The sequence below is a fragment of the Chelonoidis abingdonii genome, chromosome 1, assembly GCF_003597395.2.
Source record: "Chelonoidis abingdonii isolate Lonesome George chromosome 1, CheloAbing_2.0, whole genome shotgun sequence".
Lineage (NCBI taxonomy): Eukaryota > Metazoa > Chordata > Testudines > Testudinidae > Chelonoidis > Chelonoidis abingdonii.
Window position 1 is genome coordinate 178123163 of NC_133769.1, and position 22698 is coordinate 178145860.

The 22698-nt window shown below is 41.0% G+C and overlaps 2 protein-coding genes across 7 annotated transcripts in view; one reads left to right on the plus strand and one right to left on the minus strand.

Annotated features, from left to right (window-relative positions):
• Positions 1-22698, minus strand: part of RCSD1 (RCSD domain containing 1) — a 368022-nt gene that overhangs the window by 128904 nt on the left and 216420 nt on the right. The window lies entirely within an intron of this gene.
• Positions 1-22698, plus strand: part of CD247 (CD247 molecule) — a 79966-nt gene that overhangs the window by 37655 nt on the left and 19613 nt on the right. The window contains exon 1 of one of the 6 annotated variants that reach the window (XM_032777418.2): positions 3538-3696. The exons of the other annotated variants lie outside the window; for them this stretch is intronic. The gene's annotated coding sequence lies outside the window, so the exon portion shown is untranslated. Of the gene's footprint in view, positions 1-3537; positions 3697-22698 lie in introns of those variants that run through there. 6 annotated transcript variants of the gene reach the window in all.

Below are 22698 nucleotides of genomic sequence, written 5' to 3' on the forward strand. Positions count from 1 at the left end.
TCTATATTTAGTTTTTTCTGAGGTAACAATTTCTAGCTCAGGTATTGCAGCTCTCAGCTACTTTGTGTCCTTCCTCAGATAAGCTTGGTGTTGCCTGTCTTTGCTAACAAACTTCTCAGATGTGTGTTTGCTAGGGCGGGTAGGTTTGGGGGGTAGATTAACATCTGTCTTTAAGGAAAGCGTAGTGAGTCACTTTGAGGTTTCAGAATGGCTTGGGGGGTGCTAGTGAGGGGACAATGAGCATATGTCACATCTTCTATACTGCTGCAGGGAACTAAATTAAAAGGACCTGGCGGTTATGGACATTGTGATTTTTGTGGTTGGTTGCTACAGAAGCTCACAGTTCTGTGTCTGCCAGCAAATGGGAACAAATCTCAGAGGTCAGAGCTGTTGGTTTCCCCAGTGGGACTGAGAACCATCTTCACAACTGGGTTGCAGAAGTGTCACGAATCAGCTGGCCTTGAGCAAGAAAGAAAGAAGAGAGGCTGAAGAAATGGATCAGGAAAGTTCTTGACCTTACTGGCATTTAAAATATTCCTGTCTTTCGTTCTCTTTCTTCCTTCCAACCTCATTCAGAGGTCAGGAGGTATGGATTAATGAAAGAATCCAGTTTGTGCACAAGAACCAGGTGGAAATGTGTTCGGAGAGCCTAGCAGAGCTCCTGGAGCCTAGGGTTCTCTGCTGGCTGCACTGCCTGCCTGGTGGGGAGTATTAGCATGCAATTTGTGGAGAAGCCATTTCCTGAAGGCATTCATAAAAAGCAGGATTAGATTGATACTGCCTTAAGGGGGCATGCTAGGAAGAGTTTCTCTCAGATGGAAATGAGGGAGAATTTTCCAAAGCTGGATTGGTGCATAGTAGCAAGCCAATGAGGTGAAATGCCAAACTGGTATCATTTTGCCACCTTTAGGAATTCCAGCACTCATGGAAGCAGAGTTCAGGGGTCAATTTAACAGAAGGACAATGGGCAGGGTATAGCTAGAGAGAACCCTGACATTGTTGCCTCTGTGGCTGCTGGCAGGTACACACTCCATGTGTCATAGCATACAACTTTTAATCCCTGGAAGCAAGCTTTCTCATGTAGGCAGCAGAGGTGTGTGTTCATGTTCTTCCTTGGTTTATTAAGCACACTGCTAGCTCTTTCTAATAGTGCCTGCCATGTTAGTGATCTTTATGATAGTGTATGTGTATGTGAACCTTGGGAAATCATGGGCATAATTCAGATGAGGCAACATATCAGCCAGTGTTCATGAACATTTCCAGTTGCTAGCTGTGTGCCTGCATAGCTTTGATTCTTTCTCCTTCTGCAGTTCTGAAAATATGTTCCTCCAAGGATCAAGAATCTCTTTTGGGCTTGTCTGCTTCTCCTTCCCTTTAGATGTCCAAAGTGCCCTGTGACTAAGGGCCCAGACTCCTACTGGAGGAAAGGAATATCTGGATTATTCAGAAGTGATGGTGTAAAGCTCTGAATTGGCCTAGCCCAACTCCAGGGTCAGACCTGTGTTCTAATGTGCAGCATATACAGAATTTGATAGAGCAGAGCGGGTAAAGAGAAGGTTTCTAAAAGCTTTGTAACACCTAAAGAAAGATGAGTGCTTGCTAGCATGGAAAGTAAGGGAAAATTAACAATAAGGACAGTGAAATGTAACAGAACTGAACGCATATTAGTATTAGAAATGTGATGTTCCCATCTGCAAAAGATAGTAATATACTTTCCCACAGTAATGTACCTATTAGCTAAATCAGCTCATGAGACTGTTCAACGCACAAGGCACATGCAGGAAACCGTGAGCATGAAACTGTGTTGCATGTTGAAATCCCTGCTGTGTTTTTGTCCCTTTTCTAAAATATCCTGACTGGCATTAACAGAATTATTCATTTATCTAGATCCCTTTGACAGTAGAGTGAAAATCAAAAGACGAGAACTTCTTCAACATTCTGTGTGGTTGCAGAAAGCCATTTTAAATATTCAGGCTACTGGTTTTCTGCAGATACGGATTCTTTGTATAAAAATTTTCTCCTCTAAAGGACTTATGACAAGTATTCGTGAAGTATTATGCATCAGTTGTTTGGGGAGGATTGCTGAGGTTAAAACCGTGTAAATATATTTTTATTCCTATCTATAAACATTACTGTGTGTATTTGTTTTCAAATAATCCCAACCATTCTTTTATCAGATTTAATAAGAGAAGAAAAACTCTTAACTCTCATGGGAGCAGGATTGGGCCTTCAGGGGGGTGTAGGGCACCCCAATATAGATATAGGTGAATGAAAAGAAATTCCTGAAGATTTGGAGTTACGTGCCTCTAATTTTAGAATTATGTTCCATAATATAACCTTTGCCCTATTATGTAAAAACATCTATATATTTTTCTCCTTTATTTTTGTACTTGGATTGAAATTGAACAATCACCAACTAAAACTGCTGTAACAAGCATCTGCTGTGAGCATTATGGACATCATGGACCTAATCTTGCTCTCTGTTGCACTGAGGTAAACCTGGAGTCAGTGTAGTTACTCTGGATTTACAGCAGTGTAAATGAGAGCAGAATATGGCTCCATATATTTATCATTGGGTCTTCTAAACACTACTAACAACAACCTGGGAATAGAGGTTGAATGAACGGTAAGATGTAAACTGCTCCTCTACCACTAGTGCTTGACTGTTTGTAATACAGAGTATGTCATGAGAGAGTTAATTCACCCAACTTTTGCAGTAAAATATCAAATATGACACATGACCTTGATAAACAAACTGTCTCCATTCATCTGATATACAGGCAAAAGTGTGACTTTCAGTAGAATCGTATTAATTTACTAAGATAATTTTTTTAATTTTAGATTTATATCATTTTTAAAATATAGGCTCGGAGAAATATAGTTTAATGACACTGAATATTGGAAGAAGAGCACCACTAACTTTGAAATAAGATCTCATCCTTTTTTTTTTTCTTTTTCTTGTTAGCTACGCAGGTCTCAAATTACAAACCCATTGTATATGAAATATAATCTTGCACTAGATCTGATTTGTGTTCATTCAGCCTGTTGATTTTTTTTCTGCAGGCGGTTTTGATAATTTAATGGAACCTCTTAGAAACTGGGACATATTCTAATCTTGGAACAACCAATCTAGAAGACGTTTATTTCTAAGTTGCAGCCAGTTGACAACTTCAATTGTGGCAGAGTATTCAGTGCCATGGTTTCAGCTGTGATATATGGTTTGTAAATCTCAATATAAACCTCACATTCTCTAGCTGTCCGGAGAAATGGAATGTGCTGTATATTATGTAGGAGAGAGCTTTGTCTAGGATTTATTAAGCTCTGGGTAAAATATTTTTTTCTGTTTTTTAAATTCATTAGCCGATACTTGATAAAAACCTATCTTACTCTTTGTGTGTATGATCTTTTTAACTGGCAAAAATGTTATTTGTGGGAGACATGGGAGGATGGAATGTTGATACAAAGGTGATGACCGTGTCCTAAAGCAGTATAACCTAGGTCACTCATCACCAAACATGCTAGTCGAATAACTGACTAGAAGCTTCCTCTCACCTTTCAACTGGCTGACTTTCCTCCCCTTAGGTTTATTAGTATTACATTGATTATAGTGTTACGGCTGAGTACTGGAGCAGACTGAAGTTCCTACCAGAGAAGGAGAGCTTTGGAAGGTTTGCAGAACTGTTTCAGTGGAACGAGGTACATCTGGCTCTGTGTGTATGTGCGTGTGTATGTATGTCAATGAGAATGGGGGAAATTAACCTCTGCTTTTCTTTCTCCATTGCAGAACTTTTTTTTTTTTTTTTTGCATAATACTTGCATATGAAATAAAACGCATTTTGATGTGCATTACGGTAAATTGCTTGTCTAGCCCTTTTTATCTGAAGGTAGGGTGACCAGACTGCAAATGTGAAAAATCAGGATGGAGGGGCAACAGGGTCTATATAAGACAAAGCTTCTAATATCGGGACATCTGGTCACCCTCTTTGTGGGTCTTAAAGTAGTTTACAGAGATAGGTGTAATAATTGTAAATGTAATCTGTTAAGCAGTGACATTTATCAGTTTTGCATCATTTTAGACACAAAATCAATGGAGAGGATGCACAAATCATGATGTTTGATGTGATTTCTGAAATCTATAATTTTGTTTGAAATAGGAGCTGTTGTTCCTGGGTTATATTGATCCAAAGGGGGTAAGTGTTTCATTATTGAACACGTCCAGAACGTGTGTGTGAGATTCCCAGTGAAATTGTTTGGAGAGTCGTACAATCAAAGGCAGAATTTGATCCTTTGCAATGAGCTAAACTGTCTGTGTCTTTTCCTCCTCTGGTTTTGCTCTCCAGGAATAAACTCTGCTGATGCAGTTCCAGCTTTTGAATGATAATTATTAGAATCGTGCACACTGGGAATTTACAAAAGTGAGGCAATTCAGAGTTAAGGTCCTGCAGTAACTTCATTGCTGGCCTCTGGTGCCTCTGATCCTGTTTTTTATAACTGATTGAAGCATTAATCTGAAAACAGGGCAGGATTGGTAGAAATATCAAAGACCCACAGAAGAGGGGGAGAAAAATAATTTTACAGGAATATCTGCTAATCTTCACAGCTTCCAAAACTCAACAATGACTTTCCAGTAAGAAACAGCTTCTTGTAATACTAATCATAACTGATGTGAAACATGCAGTATAAAATTAAACTTTCACACTGTAAGTATTTTTTTCAGAGCAATATGAACCCTGTCATGCAGTGCCTACAGTTTTTTTGGCTTAGTCCCAGATGGGCCCCAGGAACTTTAGGCATTAGTATAATATTCAGAACATTACATATATTCCAAAATAAAGTTGTTGTTGTTTTTCTTTTTTTAAAAATCCTACTCGTATCTCTGTATTACTGCATGTATTTTTGTATTCCCTGTGTGGCTTATGGATACTTGCTTAGAGTCCAAACCTGCTGCTTCTGAAGTTGATGGCAAAATTTGTTTTGACTTAGATCTTCATCCTGCAGTTAAATCCATGCAGGTGGATCCCTGTGCCCTTGCCAAATCCCCTTAAGCTCAACTGTGCTTTGCATATGTCCACTCCGACGGAACTGATTGTAGGGATGGGGCCTTAGATGGGAATGGAATTGTGCAGTTTATTTGCATTCACTTATATTTCATTTGGATCCAATGGACCTGAATATAATCACCCTTTCATCAGTGAAATTCTAATAACATTACTCCTCATTTACCCCAGCATGAGTGAGATCAGAATTGAGCATCATTGTACAAGCAAGGTAACTTTTAAATAGTTTTCAAATTGTGGATTTGAAATCATCAGCATTCATTTCAAAATAGCTTATTCTGTGGGATGTATTTTAATTAGCACAAAATAAAACAGATTCTTTAGTGGAAAGAAGAAATGTAATGTATAATAGCAGAACTAGGGTTTTCATGTGGGATAAACAGCCGGCAGGCTCAACAGAAGTATAATAGACACCAACAATCCTGTACATGCTTGAATATTTTCTGTTATATAGACATTTTAATTACTCGCCACTGGTATCGTTTTGTAATTGTGCTCTTATTGCTTGCAGTTTTTATGAATTAAAAGTAGTTTAAAAGCTGTATGAAACAAATTCAGATCTATCAGAATCTCACTTGTACTTTAACACAATTTTAGTTGCATGTAGAAAATAAGTCCACTGCCAGCCAGCCCTTTTATGTAGCTCATGGTCCCAGAGGTGTTCCAGTATCGTGGATTTTGAAAGTTTATTCGGATACATAAGTATCCCATCTCTGTTATATAAACTCTGGTTACTTGGTGCTGTCGTCTGTAAGCTATTTCTAGAGTAAAATATAAAATATGGCTCTAGAAATAACCCAAAAAGACAGAGATATGGAGCAACAGAAATTCTACAATAAACCTCATTTTAGTACCTTATCAACTTGGACCCATTGTTAAAGTCCACAAAAGAAATGTTTTTTTTTTTCTTTCCCCCTCACCCTTATACTGATCTGTTTTCCAGATTTAATAGTGGTACAACCAAGGATTAAAATCACAGAATTAAAATGAAAAAAGATACATAATAAATATAATTTATTTTAAGCGATCACTTCAGGGACGTGCAATAAATGATCATCTAAGAAATTAAAGGTTGAACAAAATAGTACTGGAATCTATCTTGGGCATAAACACGTACTGATTATGCAGGCGAAAATGCCATTGGTTTGACGGAGTGTTGCCAACATTAGTAATATAAGATCAAGCTCAGAGAGGTACTTTTAAAGCAGTATCTTGAGACGGGGGATTGATCCATAGAGCAGGCTTTCAATATGAAAAGTCTGACTATGGTGGGAGTATCTCTGATGTTTCTCCTGGAATTATGGAGGAGGTAAATGCATATATGTATATGCGACCAAAGCAAGACTGGGCTTCTGGAATTTCTCTCTGCAGTGTTTTTCAGATAAATATAATTTCCCAGAAATGTCTAAAAGAAAAACAAATACACTTTGAATGCTGTACTCCACAGATTTAGATTGTTGCTCTATAGAGCAACAATCGCCTTCCCATGCATAAACTGTCATCCCTCACTGTGTTTGTCTGACCTGGTCAGAGGGACCTTCTGGGAAAAGGATACTATAGTTCTAAGTGATCTATAAAGTACCATATATATGTAGAGCTCCATCAATAAGATAATTGTGGGTTTACAGGACTTTTTGCATAGTTTACTGTGCTCTGCTTTCACACTCTCTTGTAATTCAGTCTGTTAATTTTGTTTAGGACTTTTTGTATTAAAAATAACAAGTTTGAAAGTGTGGAGAAGATTCTCTTGCTATGAAGAATCATGCTTAATAAAACTACTATAGATAAAAACCCTACAGTATTCCCAGTAATGGGATGACATCAGCCTCTAATGCTATTGCTCCAGTGGTTTGATCATTACGGTAGAATATTGTGGTATTTTTTTCTTAAGGAATATTTTATTTTTATTTTAAATGTCAACATGTTTGTTCTCAAAACATATATTTTTCTGACTGAGGCCAGAATGTCTATAAACAAACATGTCCCCAGTTTCTTTTTCCATCTTTGTGTCTGGGTTTTTTACAGCACTCCATTTCCTGACTTGACCTGGTTCTGCAGCTGTTTTTTGTGCGTAGTTCTTGAGACAGATAGGGCAACTGCCTGCAATATCTGCAGGAAATATTGAGTTTAAATACCCTTTGAGTCCATTGTCTTCCATGCAAAGATTAAGTATTATTGTGGGCCTGGATGATCAAAGGACTATATTGATCAATGTGGCAGACAAGAATCAACTTTTGGGACGATACATGAGAAGTGGATTTCCTGGGAAATATCTAGGGGGAGGTGAATGCAAGTACCCTCGTTTCATGTTCCTCCCCTCCTCCCCCACCTCCAGTTTTGCAAAAATCCAGCTTTTGGAAGTTACAACCTGAGGAGAGGCTGACTATCTATTCCTAGGGTCCCAAAATCAAAGGCCCAAACTGTATAAAGGAGTGAGTTTCAGATTCTTGGGTCTGTTTGTTGTGAGCTAATGGTATTGTGAACTTGTAACCACGGAGAAACTCCATGGTGGGGTTTGAATGACCAATCACCTGTTGGAGTCCATGGAATTGGGGTGATCTCTGGTAAGCTTATTAGGATATGCATAGGTTCCTTTCATTGTTTTAATTTGTTTTCTCTGTAACACTTTCACCTTAAGAAAAAATGTGCTTGCTTAGAAAGGGCTGTGTGGAAACTTCCTTGGGGAATTATGCTATTGATAGATCCTTGGAGAAAGCAAAGCAGGCCTGTTATGGCAGTCTGACTTGGTTGGGACTTGGTGTAGGCAAGGCAGTGTGCAGACGGGAAAAATCCCAGTCAGCAGGGGGAAACACATGACTCTGCCTGAGAGCAGTGATGGCCAAGGCGCCTGAAGTCTAGAATGGGCCTCTTTGCTGGACCACAAGGGAGAGATGCAGATACAGTTCCCTGAACTGTGACAATTGACTCTAGTGAGAGTATAGGAATTTCATGCCTGGAGACGCTGCAGGATTGGGCCCAATATTTTCAAGTGATTTGACGCTGAGTATTGCTGTGTGCAATTAAAATGTTTTTTGTGAGCAACCATTTTGAATATTGTACTAGTGACAAAGTCAGACAATTAACTCCAGAACTGAACAAGTGAGTGTTTTTGGGAAAGCTTTATTTAAGTGGATCCACAACAGCAGCTTAATTTGCTTCACTGTTAAGACTTTTGATTCTATTTAGTCCTAAAAGTACAAAAGCAAATGTTCTTTCAGAAAATGTGTCACATTGTGAGACATATATTTTTGGTTCAGTTTTTAAGTAAAAGTTAACTTTTTTTATAATTGGCATCAAAGATAGAAGAGGTTACGCTTCGTTCAGTGCAGATTATGAAGTACTGTGAAGTTTCATTACGTATTAATCTTTAGGTAATTTTGTTTATGGGTAGATGCACACTTTCAGCATTAATTGTTTGATAGTATGAACTGCATTTTTTAAAATGTGATGAATAAATTAATACATATTGTTAATAGAAATGAACTAACAAAACAAGTGACATGCATGAATAAAAACTGATAAATAAAACACTTCAATTTTTTGTCTAACAATTTTCACTATCCATTAATGTTGATAAGGTAATTTTATTAATAATAAAAATTGATACATGCAATAAATACCAACATTTGGTTGATAATTCATGCAAACTAATGTTAATTTTTAATGTACACATATTGATGTGCTTGTTTACCTGAAACTCTATCACCAACACTGTCTGACATCAAGGACAGATCTGGACCCTTCTGGTAAATCTTAAGAGAATTGCTTTTCCATGAGATAGAACAATATCTATCTCTAAGTTTTTCTACAGCAAGAGCATTACAACTGGGCAGGAAATAGATTTTTTTCATTCCAGGAGAACTTTTTTGAGATTTCCAAAATTTTCCCAACAGCAATTGGGATGAAAATTCACTCAAAAAATTTTGCAAACCAAAAAATCTGGAAAGAATGGATTTAGGTCAGTTGAAATATTTCATTTCAATTTCAACTTTTAAAAACATATTTACTATAAATTAACTTCAATTTTGAAACAAGTCATTTTGAAATCAGACAATTCAATGTAAAAACTTTTTTTTTCTGACTCTTTTCTAAATGAGAAATTTGAAACCAACCCACTTCCCACAAACATTTTAGGTCTTGACACATCAGCATTTTCCAACAAAAGTCTAGTCAAAATATTTCTGACCAGCTCTTCTCAGCACTGAAATATCTAAGCATATAAAAATTCTTAGCACTTGGTATTCTGAAAGCAGTTCAATGCCCAGGAGAGTTAGGTGACTAAATATTGTTCCCATTTAATGGATGAAGAAATGAAGGCAAAGAGGGGTGAAGCACCTTGCCCAACACCACAGAAGTCAGCGGCAGAACTGAGATGTGGGTGTTTCTGCCCACCGGTCTCTTCATGTTACTAGAATGCATTATTCTGTAGCAAATTTGCCAGCTCCCAGTAATTTTAAGTCCTAAGTCTGTACATTCACATATACAGCATTCCTTGATAACATACTGTACAAGTAAGTACATCACAAAAATTTGGTAAATGTGAAGTATTACAGTACAAATAAAATGATACTAATCTGAGTTGGTGTCCTCCAAAATTGGATGCAATACTCCATTTGTGTAGCAATATTTCATTTTGATTTTAAATTGAAGTCTGTATAACAAACTGTTGCACTGTACACAGCAAAGTAGCGATGGCTGTCAGCCCCAGCGGAAATTATAATTTCGGAGGTGGGTGAAGTGATCACTGTCTTCTCAAAGGACATTTGTGAGGCTTAACTAGTTAGTATTTGCCAGACAGTCTGAAGTACTCTGATGGTGGTAACAATAATAATAATAAGAAGAAGAAGAAGAAGAAAACCCCACCGCAACGTTCAAACTCAACATCTCTCTTTACTCTGCATTTACTGTAGCTGCATGTATTCTGGCCACGTTTTTCTTTTGCCACATGAGAAGGGAACAGAGGCAGGGGAAGTGACACAAATGGCTGTTCATTAAATGGGTCAGCAGCAGGGGATTGAATGTAATGGGAAAGCCTGCTTTTAATCTTTTGCCTGCCTGAGACAAAGAGACAGAGCCTCAGACCTTATGACTGGTGTAAACTTTTTTCTGCCTGCTTCCTCCTCATGAGGACATTTTTATAATTCTCTCCTTGCCTGGCACCATGCTTCATCTGTGCAGTTGCTCATGCATCTACACCCTTGACTATAAACGTACAAAGAATCCAGCTTGCAAGTATATATTTATACTTAAACAGATATAAAATCACCTTGAGTCACAGCTCTTTGAAGTTGATGCCTACAGTGCATTATGTCAAGTATCAGAGGGGTAGCCACGTTAGTCTGGATCTGTAAATGAAGTGGGTATTCACCCACGAAAGCTTATGCTTCAATACTTCTATTAGTCTGTAAGGTGCCACAGGACTCTTTGTCGCTTTTTACGGTGCATTATGACACACAATGCAAAATAAACCCACTGAAGTCCCTAGAAGAAATCCGTGGGATCTCTCTCCACGTGCTGCCGATGATGGTTGATGTTGATAATTGGTAATTAGATTTTAACCAGGTTGGAATGTGTCTGAGTTATGTAAATGCTACTGTTGCAGGTATGCAGATCAAGGGCAGGGAGCAGAACCTGCTTTCTGGGTAGCACCCTCAAATTGGGGCCATTTCTGAATGAATCCAACCATTTCTTTTGATTATCATTTCTCCCTCCCTAATAGATAGCAGTTTCATCTAGTGGTTGGAGCAGGGGACTGAGAGTTAAGGGTATCTATTCTCAGCTCTGTCACTGACTTCCTGTATGACCTTGGGCAAGTCTCTTAACTCTTTTGCTACCTCCATTTACTGACTCATCTGTAAGGTGGTTGTAAGGGTACTTCCCTATATCATAGGGGTTGTGAGCCTTCATTAATGTTTGTAAAGTCTATTGAGAACCTTGAATGATAGACATCTTACAAGTGCCTTTATACTTTAATCCAAATTTGGATGGCTTTGACTGTCAAGCAGCTCTGCCCCCTACCATGAGGTAAATGAAGGGTCTGCATGTGCCTTTGCTCTCTAGCATGGGCTTTACTTGGCACTCCCAAGTGGTGTAGAAAGCAGTTGATTTCAGAAGAGGAACTGGCTTCATGCCAGCAGGATGGGGTGTGTTTTGCATGCAGCCCGACCAGTTCTTTCAAGTGCTCACCAGCAGCAGCACCTGCAGCTGCAGTAGCTTTGATCCACATTGACTACATCACAACAAGTTGTTCATACGTTGTAGCTCTTGCTCGTGTGCCACTTCCACGCTGGTGCCTGGTGTGCCCCAAAAGCATATTTATAAAACGCTGCTGTAGTTTCTCCTCCTGTCCCTCCATCCTAGTTTGCATGATTTTGGAGTGCTGAATTGGAATATATTCTCCAGAGTTGGAATTGAGCTCAGTGGAGAAGAGTGGTGCTTTTTTCACTAAGCCAGCGAGCTCTGGAAGCCAGTGTCTGCCTGAGCCAAGTTCAACAACAGGCGTGAGAGCAAGGCTCTCTTTCCATCCCCAAAAGCCCACTTGGATACCCTGGCCAATTTGTCCCTCAATTCTGCTATTATGAGATCACCTCTAGGCATGAAAGAGTCATCTGGGCTCTGTGGCTGCTATGCTGAGATTGTGTTTAAATGGGCTCCTTGTTTAGCAGTCCAAAGACAGTGCTCAGTTTTGACTATTTGAGCACAAGTAACATTATTACAAAATCATCCAGCTGATAGAATTCCCCATCCAACGAATAGATATATGCAGTATCAGGAAGTTGAATTTTACAAGATGGAGATTTGCGGGGCTAGGAGGTAGTCTGGAGAGAAGATTCCGATTAGGTTATCCAGTCCAAGAATGTTCTCTATTATTCTTCACTTGTGTTAAGCACCAGCAGCAAGCTGAGTGCTGTACCAGGCATAGTCCCTGTCCCAAGCTGCTTGGTGCTTAATATCTTGTTTTGTTCAGTCTAACTTTAAAATTCCATGTTGGTGGGATGCCTATCTCTCTTGAGTGATGATTCCACAGCAAAAGAGCCTGATGCATTTGCCTTCTTGAATGTGGCTGGATATGTGCACAATAATATATTGACACTTTTTTGTGTCATCCTTTCTCCAACTCCTCATATTTTGTCTTTCTCACTGTCCCAGGATGGTATTTCAGATAGGGGAAAATTTAGTCTGATTTTCTTAATGTCCTCTGATTGCTCCCAATTATACATTAAATATTTTCTCTGCCTTCTTTGTTTATACACTTTACAAGTTTGTTCGCTGTTTATCAAGTTTTCCCCCTTACCTCTTATACGGATTCATCTTCTTTTTTTATAATCATCCAACTGATTCTTGAGATGAGTTCTACAAACTGAATCTTAGCTTCTAAAAATGACAAATAATTCTGCAAATATAGTACCATATTTAACTGCATATCATTGCAATAATATTGCTTTTTTTCTTGGATATGACATGATATCATTGTCAAGACTTGATTGCAAATGTAGGGGAAATTCCCTTTCTAGTGGCATGTGAAATGTCCTTCTAGACTAGTAGCTGGAAGAATTTGTAGCTACTAAAATTTTCCCTGAGCTGAGGCTTTTTTTTTTTTTTTTTTTTAGGGGATGGAGACAACGGCTGTCTATTTACATATTGTCTTTTTCCCCACTCCCTCCCCCCCGCGATCTAGCTTGGTCATTTATTCAAGAGCCTTATGCATTTGCCTGCTTGAATGATGGATATGTGTACAAAAATATATTTGATTGTCCTTGTCATCCTTACCTCATCCTCTCATGTCTTGTATTCCTCTGTACTGGTGTGGTTTTTAAACACGTAAACTCCAAAAGAGAGGCTGATACATTAGACATCTGGTAGGGAGAGCTAAATTTGGGGGCGGGGGGGGGAGGGACAAAAAGCTACCACCCACCAATCAATAAATGGAGAAGTAACCAAGCTAGAAGCAACCTTTTAAAAATATAATACAATAATAATGGTCCTAATTGCTACAGTATCTCTATTGTAAGCTGTAGAACTTTTAGGCATTCCTACAGAATACGATTTTGGTTTCCCCAAGGGGACTTGAAAGCTTCAAACAATCTCTACTTCGCAGTCTATATAATTTGTTCTATTTGGGCTCTTGACTGTAAACTCCATTAGTCTGTAAAATAATTTCCCAAGGGAAGTGGTAGAAACTGTCAGTTGGGGGCACTTAAAATAGATTGGACAAAGCAGTAGAAAATATACTGTAGGGAACAGTCCTGCATTAACTAGATTTGACCTCTAAGGTCTCTTCCATCTTTGAATATGGTTCTGTGCTCACTCTAGAAAAACACCTGTCTAGTCTAATACACCTCTAAGAGCTGAAAGGGGCTACGTGGCTAATGTCTGTGTCCTGAAGCTGCTGGACAGGAGGGTTCTGTCTGCATTACTGCTCAATTTGCTGTCACTAGGAGCCTTAATCGGGTTTGTGTCAGGAAAGCCCTCTGTGCAGAGTTCTTTCATTTCTCAGTTTTGCAAGCAGTTGCTTTTTCTGAGAATGACTGACTGTTTTGATGAAGCTAGGAGTCCCCTTCAAGAGATGAGCAAGACTCTCCCTCCCCTCTGCTTCTGACGGAGGATCAGGAGACATTCAGAGATGAGGATGGTTACCGTGTTTTATGGGTATGTTGAAAGTTCATCTCTTTCCTCCTCCCCCCCTCCTTTCCCTCACAGCCCTTCAGATTGGGAAGGCAGGTGATTTCTCATGCTTGTGAGCGTGCTATGTCCCTTGAAATAGCTCAGACTTGCTTCTGTCACCATACACTGGACCTTTTTATCTGTGGTTTTTAGTCTGTGCTGTGGTAGGAAGGGCTCAGATCTCTGATTCTTAAAACACCTTCTAAGCTGTGGCCATACCCGTGGAGGAAAGACTGTGCTCTTTTCCCCTGTTCTTGAACCTATTGCTTTCCTCGTGAAACCTTCCCATAAGTGTCTGCCTGAATTGTGTCTAAACACTGGGACTCCAAGGACTTGCCAGGAGCCTGAGGGTTGCACAAAATGGCAAGAAATGGAGCTGTCTGTAGCTTCCTTCATCTTCCATATGGAGGTGTAGCATGTGGAGGTGACCAGCATGCAATGGGTTATCTTTATCTAAGCAGCCTGACTGGCTCAGAAAGAACATAGGCCCTGCAGTCTGTCTGTCTGGGCTGCCCCTCCGTTTTAAGGATGAGAGCAACAATGGGCCATGTTGTAGAACTCCATGGGGTGCCAGCTGCACTTTGGCCACTGTGAGTTACATGCATGGGTGGTGATGAGCTAGTAGCGAATACAGAGTTCCCTTCCCAGGTGGTATTTCAGAGCTCAGGAGGAAGATCTGCTGCTGCAGTATCCGTAGCTTTTGGATGCATTCACTTGCTGGTTTTGAAAGTATCTGGCTTGAAAAGGCAGAGCTAGAAAATCTCTGTCTGGAAACACATTCTGCAACTCTCCAGCTGTGGTGAATGATGTGATTGCTCACATCTACACATTATAGACCTTGAACATACATTGGGGTAGCCTCCTGAATGCTTATTTCCAGCTTTGCACAGGAACTGTTTACTTTTGTGATTACTCATTTCTAACTCCTAGCATCATTTACTAGGCCCATAAACAATTCTGCACTTGCTAACTGGAGAGGTGTGAGGTAGCCAGTCTCAGTGTTCATTCCCTTCTTGGCTTGTTTCCTTCACGCTGCTTCACCAAAGTGCCTAAACTCTGGCCTAGAGGATTCCCCTCCACCCCCGTCCTGTGGTGAGAGGGGTGTTTGGTCCCCATGTTTGTTCAGTCCTGGGTTTCTCCACAATATACACTTCAGCCCCATATTTTTGTGGCCTGTGATATTAAGTGGGCAAATAAACTAAGCCAGTAGCTGATGCCTGAGCTACTTTCTTCTTCACAAAGGCAGCTCAGCACTTAAGGTCAGAAATAGAAATTGGAGTTGTTCCTGTCCTTTCCCAAAGGAAAGGAAGCATAGGCTAGTGAGTGGAGTATATGGCCAAAGATCTGGATTCTGATCTCAGCTCTTCCAGTGCCTTGCTGAGTGATCATTGGCAAGTCACATTCAGCTGAAATTTCAAAGTTGGTCACTATTTTGGGTGCCTCGGATTTGGGACAGGGATTCTTTTTAATTCTGTGTTTGTTTGTACAGCACCTAGCACAATGGAGTAGGACTCCTAGAGGCACGAGTGCACCATGAATAATATTTGATGCTCAGCTGCTGGAGAGTCAGTCTTGTAGCGTCTGAAGTGCTGAACAGCTGCAGTTCCTGTTGACTCAAATTGGTGTTTGTCAAAGCGGGGGCCCAATGTGTGAGAAGATGGGAACTCAGAATAGTGACCATGTTAGAAAATGTTGGACTTAATTTCTGTGCTTCGACTTCCTTATTTGTAAAATTGGCCTAATAGTAGCCATACGGGATAAAGGTGCGGCAGGCCTTAATTCTTTAAGGTTTGTAAAGCAACTTGAGCTGCTTGGATAGAAGTTGCTATGAAACTGCAGAGCGCTGGCGGTCTAGAAACAATGACTCCTTTATCCAGTTACAGAGTATAGAGGCTGCAGTACCCAGGCTGGGTCAGAGGGTAGTGCTAAGAGGCTATAGAATCCCTATCCCTCCGTCTAATTGTCTGTCTAGATGGCTCCTTTAAAATGGAATATAAATCTTCCTGCTGCCAACAGAATGTGTCCAGAATTTCTTTTGTATAAAGGTTCTTATACTGTGCTCATCACTGCAGTATCTGAACATCTTAATTTAATTAAACCTTTGATTCAGCAAATCACTTACGCACCTGTCCCCATGTGACTACTACTCACATACATACTTAAAGCTAAGCACGTGCTTGTTGAGTTGAGGCCCAAATGAGTAGGATGAACAACAATTGGCTCCTGATTGCTGGATTGTGAGACGGATGGTTTGGTGGCCCACTCTTTGGAACTGAAGCACCTAGAATCCCTCAAACCACAGGATTGAAGCCTGGCAACATCACGTTGGCTTTTTGTTGTTCTGCGGCAGGTAACCAAGTTGCTTCGAGAGAAGCCCATGAAATCCATCATCCTGGATGAACTATCAGATCCCATGGTACTTTCTGCATGAGGGATTTGCCTTGGTGTCCTGACCAATTCTCCTCTGCCCTTAAGAGGATGGGTGTGTGTATGTATGTATGTAGGTTATGAAATGTCTGAATAGCACCTCTAAGGTTGTGCTTTGAGACAAGAATAATAGGCTCAATTCTGTTAGCACTCACCAGTTCCTAGGAGACGCTGGAGACTGGCATCCGTGAAAAGTGTTGTGAGGCTGCTAGTTTCTGGCTCTACGTCAGTAGGGGGGAGGTGTGGGGGTGTGTGCATGCTGCGTGTATGTGTACATCGGATAGATAGATGACTGGGAGATAAGCCCCTGGGATTGCAACATAGCACAGGAAACCTCGCGCTCAAGAGACACAGCTGTCAGCTCTGAGTAGAGGGGTTGAAACTGCTCTCTCTAACCACACCGAGCACTCAGGCTGCGTTCAGAGCTGAGCTCTTCTTTGACTTCAGCGTGGCCCCTTTCTCTCAGGCCCACAGGCTTCCTTTTCTTTAGTCACTATTTCACTCAGTTCTCACTAAATTGTGTGGTGGTATTTGGGTTTTTTTTTTTCTTTTTTAAGAAAAAGGTACAATGGGTTACCCTTGTGGGAACTGGGAATAGTCTATCACTTCTGCTCTGTGGGATATAAATGGGGCCCCATCAAGTTCACGGTCCATTCTGATCAATTTCACAGTCATAGGATTTTAAAAATCAAAATTTTCATGATTTCAGCTATTTAAATCTGAAATTTCATGGTGTTGTAATTGTATTGTCCTGACCCAAAAGAGAGGGGGGTGTGTGTGAGAGAGAGAGAGAGAGAGATAAGGTTACTGTAGGGGGGGTTGCGCTACTGCTACCTTTACTTCTATGCAGCTGCTGGTGATGGTGCTGCCTTCCGAGGTGGGCAGCTGCGGAGCAGTGGCTGCTGGCTGGAAGCCCTGCTCTGAAGGCAGAGTTTCTGCCAGAACCAGTGCATAGGAAAGATGGCATGGTACGGTCTTGCCATCTTACTTTGGTGCTGCTGCCTTCAGAGTTGGGCCGTCGATCAGCAGCCACCACTCTCTGGCCACCCAGCTCTGAAGGCAGCAGTGCAGAAGTAAGGTGGCATAGTATGGTTTTGACACACTTACTTCAGCGCTATTGCAAATGGGGCGTTGCCTTCAGAGCTGGGCACCTGGCCAACAGCCAATGCTCTCCGGCCACCCAGCTCTGACGGCAGCACAGAAGTACGGGTGGCAATACTGCCACTCCCCTAAAATAACCTTGCAGCCCCCCTGCAACTCCTTTTTGTGTCAGGACACCCAGTTTGAGAAACACTGGTCTCCTCCATGAAATCTGTATAGTACATGGTAAAAGCATACAAAAGACCAGATTTGTACAGGAGGAGACCAGATTTCACGGCCTGTGATGTGTTCTTCATGGCGGTGAATTTGGTAGGGCCCTAGGTATATATGCAGAGGGGGATTAAGGCTGCCCCAGTGGTATTCGGACTCCAGAGTCAGAGGGGACTTTGGAAGTGGTAGTAAGACTTCAGTGGAGCAAAAGAGTGGCTGCTTCTAGCTGACCACCTGCTGTGGAGGGGTTGGCTTCTTCACTTGGGAGGAGAGTCTGTGGGAGGGGGCTGGAAGGAAATTTCTCGGGGTTTAGGCTAGGCTGGGAGGAAGTCTGGCTAGCAATGTTAAACACTAGGTGGATTCCACTGTGTAAAGTTCAAACTTTGTATTACAAAGCCCTGCATGACTCTGTCCCTCCTGCTTATCCTCCCTGTGTCATTCCATGTCTCCTCACATCCCGCTGCTCTGCCTACCGTGCCAGCCTCATCCACCTGAGTGATGGCTTCTCGTGCATTGTCTGTCTTTAGGCTGCCACTGAGCATTTACCTATATGATCAAAGTACTGTATAGATCCTAGCTAATCCTCACAACGCCCCAGTGAGGAAAATGGGTAAATTATTGTACCTGTTATACAAGCAGAGCAGCTGAGACATCAAGGTGCAGTTACTCACCCAAGGCCATGCAGTGAGTGAGTGATAGAGGCAGAATTAGAGCTCAGAACCTCCCAACACCCAGCCTTGCTGCTTTCCTAGGTGTGGGACCGCTGCCCTTCCTGAGCTCATCCACAAAGCCCCGACCATCTCTGCATTTAAGTTCCTCCTAGAGACTTAATTGTGTGTGATGCCTAAGGTGAACTTGCTGACTATCTGTGACAAGTTTCAGGAGTAATCTGGAAATAGCTTACTTGTTTAAAATATTAAGATAACAGTACATTCTTTAATTTAAGTTCCTTGGGGCAGGGATTGTGTTGCATTCTCTGTTCAAAAAACACCTTGTGTTACCTCACCCCATTTTGACCATCCCTAGTGCCTGACAGTAGAACCTCTTGCTTTAAAAACGTTAGTTGTCTGTTGGACTCATCTAGCTGGGAGCAGCAGCAGACTCATAACCCTCTGTGGACTGGCCACTGAGGGAACATGTAATGCGCTCTGGATGGCTGAGTACCCTGGACCTATGGGCACTACTGTGAATAATCATTAATATTGAAGTAGCCCTGTGTGATTTTTAGGGCAAGAATCCTATAGGGGGATTATTAAATTAAAAGTCCTTATTCTGTTAAAGAATTTTCATAGATTTTAAAACTTCTGTGTGTGTGTATGTGAGAGAGAGAGAGAAATCAAGAGGATACTGTCCAGTGCATGTCATTGTATTTGTATCTTAGTATGTTAGTGTATGACAGTGAATGGACACAGACACTTTCACTGTCGTCTTGTCCACAGTGAGCCATTGATGAGTGATTATGCCTTAAAGCAAAAATATCCCCATTCTTTTAAGCCATTTAAAATATATATAGGTAAGCGTAAGCCTGCAGCTTCTGTGGTTTAAATGAGTTACTGGTATGTGAATTATCAAAGCCAAAAAAGCCCATTTATCAAAAGATAATGATAGCGCAGAGCCCCCCAAGTTACAAAATGAGAAGCCATTTAAGAGGCCTGCATGGGGTTTAATTCCTTTTTTACTTCAAAATATCTAAATATATATTTCCGTGTTCAGCATATACCACACATGCTGTAGAAAGTATGTTAATATACACAACAATAGATGGTTTTCCCATAATGTGGTTCTGGTCTACTTGTGTGACATTCTGGGGAGACCTCTTGTCTGGTGCTCTGAGCAGCTCTGCAGCAGGTTCATTTCCTGGCCCTCCTCTTTCTCCCTTGGGTACTTTGGGTTTTGCTGTCTGCTGTGGGGGTGGTTGGGGCCTGAGGGGGAGTGGAGGAGGGGTGAGTAGGAGCAGGCTCTCCATGAGCAGCTTTCCTGTTGCCTTTTCAGGCTAGGTTATGGTCACTCCTTGCCTGTCATTCACATTGTCCCAGCTCATCTCCTGCTTGTCAGTCTTGAGGCCCAATTCTGTAAACCCTCACTCACAAATATTATCACTTTTATTTTGGTAGCACCTTAAAGGCATTTGGCTGGGGCTCCATTGTGCTATGCACAAGCCTAGAACAGAAAATGGCTTCTGCCCTGAATCACTTTCAGTCTAAAATAGTCCCATTGAAGTGACTTCTAGGACTAATAGGTGTTCACAGCAGAACTTTTCCTTATTACAAATATAAGGAATACAGTACAATCTCAGAGTTATGAACACTTCGGGAATGGAGGTTGTTCGTAACGCTGAACAAAATGTTACAGTTGTTCTTTCAAAAGTTTGCAATTGAACATTGATGTAATACAGCTTTGAAACTTTACTGTGCATGACGGAAATGCTGCTTTTCCCCCGTTTTGTAGTTTACGTTAACACAGCACTGTACTGATTTGCTTTTTGGAGGGGGGCGGGGTAGTGTCTCTGCTGTCTGATTGTGTACTTCTGATTCCAAATGAGGGGTGTGGTTGACTGGTCAGCTCATAATTCTGAGGTTCTGCTGTACAATGAAAGAAATGACTTGACTTTTCTTTTTGGCCAAGGATTCAGCATATACTTGATCTTAATTCTCCATTTATAAACCTGTCTTATTCATTCTTATATACCATACTCTTTAACAATGAAGCAAGAAGGTATCAGGTTCTTTGTCATTCTTGAGTTGGCAAGGATCAGAAGGGTTTAATCAGCTAGAAAAAGAAGCCGAGAGGATTTAAGCACTGAGGAGGCTGGTTTGGCCCTTGTATCTTTGAAACTGGTGGCAGGTTTGAGGCCTGCTATATGTGTCAACGGGGATTTCCTGGGTCTGGCGTGCTGGCAAACAGGGTGCCTCCCAAAGTCAAGGGCCCTGTGCCACTATACACCAAGCGTGCGTCTTGAGCTAAGGCTGCATGACAAAGTGTAGCCTATTGAATGATTAGAACAAGAAAATGGGCATTGGGACTCTCAGGTTCCATTCTGCCAGAGATTTACCATGGGACCTTGAGCAAGTGACTTAACCTCTCCTTGCCTCTGTTTACCCTTTTGGAAGTGGGGTATAATCCGATATCAGATGAGTGTGGTGATGAAGATTAATTGATATTTGTAAAGTATGTTGGGTATCCCTTTAAAAGGCATTTATAGAAGTGTTAGGATCATATACCACTTTTTCTCTAACTTCTACACTTAGAGCTATAGTGTAGGTGAGGCAGTGCAAGTAGTGGAAGAGTAGCCACCCTGAATACATACCTCTCTAGATGCTACACAATTATTAAGGGTGGCTAGCCCCTCCTGCTGCAAACACTGCCACGGCTATATTAGTGTGCTAGCTCCATCAAAGCTAGCATGGGTGTGTCTCCTCAAACTGGATATTACTTCCTCGGCTCGAAGAGCAGACATACCCTGTAAGTGTGTGGTTTCTAAGCACGTGAAATGTTTTGAATTGAATGCCTTATTCCTAGTTTAAAATAATTTTTCTAATGTATTGACAATTTCATCTGCCTCAGTGTAATAACCCCTTCAGTTTAAACACAACTAGCAGCGAACATTTGTGTCCTGGAATAAATACTTGTATAGTGGCCACATTAGAATTTACAATTGTATTATCAACTGTCAAAACATGACTAAAGATTTGTATACACAAGCTCTCTGTATGAATATAGGTCTTTAAATCCATCACCGTTAACTTACTGGACACTTTGATCTTGCAGAAGGCAGATTTCCTCACACTGGTGTGGCTGTTATAGAAAAAACATTATCTGCAAACAACTTTATAACTAGAGCTTTTTAGAGTGAGTGGCCTGTGTGGGGGAACAAATCGGAATAGAGAGCCAGCATATAGAACATTCTATTCTGTAAAGGTTCCTATACCACCCTAGTGTGTGTTCCAGTAATGCATTAAGCAATGTGACTAACATCTGTCATATGTGGTGCATGGGAATTGCCAGGCTGGATCAGATCCAAGGTCCATCTAGTTCAGTATCCTGTCTGAGAGTGGCCAGTAGCAGAGTGTAAAGAAAAAGGTGTAAGAACCCCGCAGTAGCAGATGTGCGTCTCAGCCTGATCTCTAATAGTTGGAGGTTGGCTTAGACCCTGGAGCAGGAGGTTTTATACCCTTTCCAAAATTTTTATCCAGAAGTATCATAATTCATGATATGTTTGATATCTGTATTAATGACAAGTTTGAATCATGCTAAAGTCTTGGTCTCAACAACTTCCTGTGGCAACAAGTTCTGTAGTTTAATCACATGTTATGTGAAAAAGTATTTCCTTGTATCCGTTCTGAATTTGCCACCTTTTTTATTTCATTGTGTTATGAGACTGGGAATTTCTGTTCTCCCTGTCTACTTCCTCTACACCATTTATTATTTTATATACTTGTCCCTTATTCATCTCCTTCCTAAGATGAACAATCCCAGATTTTTCAATCTCTCTTCATATGAGTTTTCCATACTCTTGATACTTTTTTTTCACCCTTCTCTGAATTCCCTCTAATTCTGCAATTCAAATAACCTGTTACCTTCCTCCATTTCCTGGAAAGGTGAGCTTTCTCTGCTTTTTAGATTACACTGTAGCCTTTTCTCTACAGATTTTTCTGGACCTGAACCTTCTATCTAAGACTGCTCCAACTTTTGGACCTCAGCTGTGGAGCCAACAGTTCAACTTCTCAGCTCTGGCTTCTCTTTTTAGTTCTCTCTGAACAGGTGCAGTCATGACTGTAATAGGTGCCACTGGAGTCAGGGTGTTCTGCTGCCTGCCATAAGATGGGATTGGGAGGTAACCTTAATCATGTCATATGACTGGGCCCAGGACATAAACACCAACACTTAACAGCATTTCTATGTCACAACTTCTTGGATAATATTGGATTCTAATGACCGACCTGATGGGTAATAGTTGTCTATGTCAGGCATTCTTCAAATAACTACATTGTAGCTGATCTTGACCATAGATATGCAGATATCCTAGTCACCAGCTAAACTGTACACACATGCCACAGGGAATAGAATTTGGACTTTCTGCTTCATAACCGTCATCTTCAGCCTCTTGCGCTAAAGGAGAGTCTTCCTTTACTGCCAGTTGCCTTGGGGCTTTTATATCCTTTTGCAGGCCTCCAGCTTCTATGGGGTACATAATCTCACACACTGAACTGGCTGTTGCTCTGTTGAGTAGAGGGCAGCA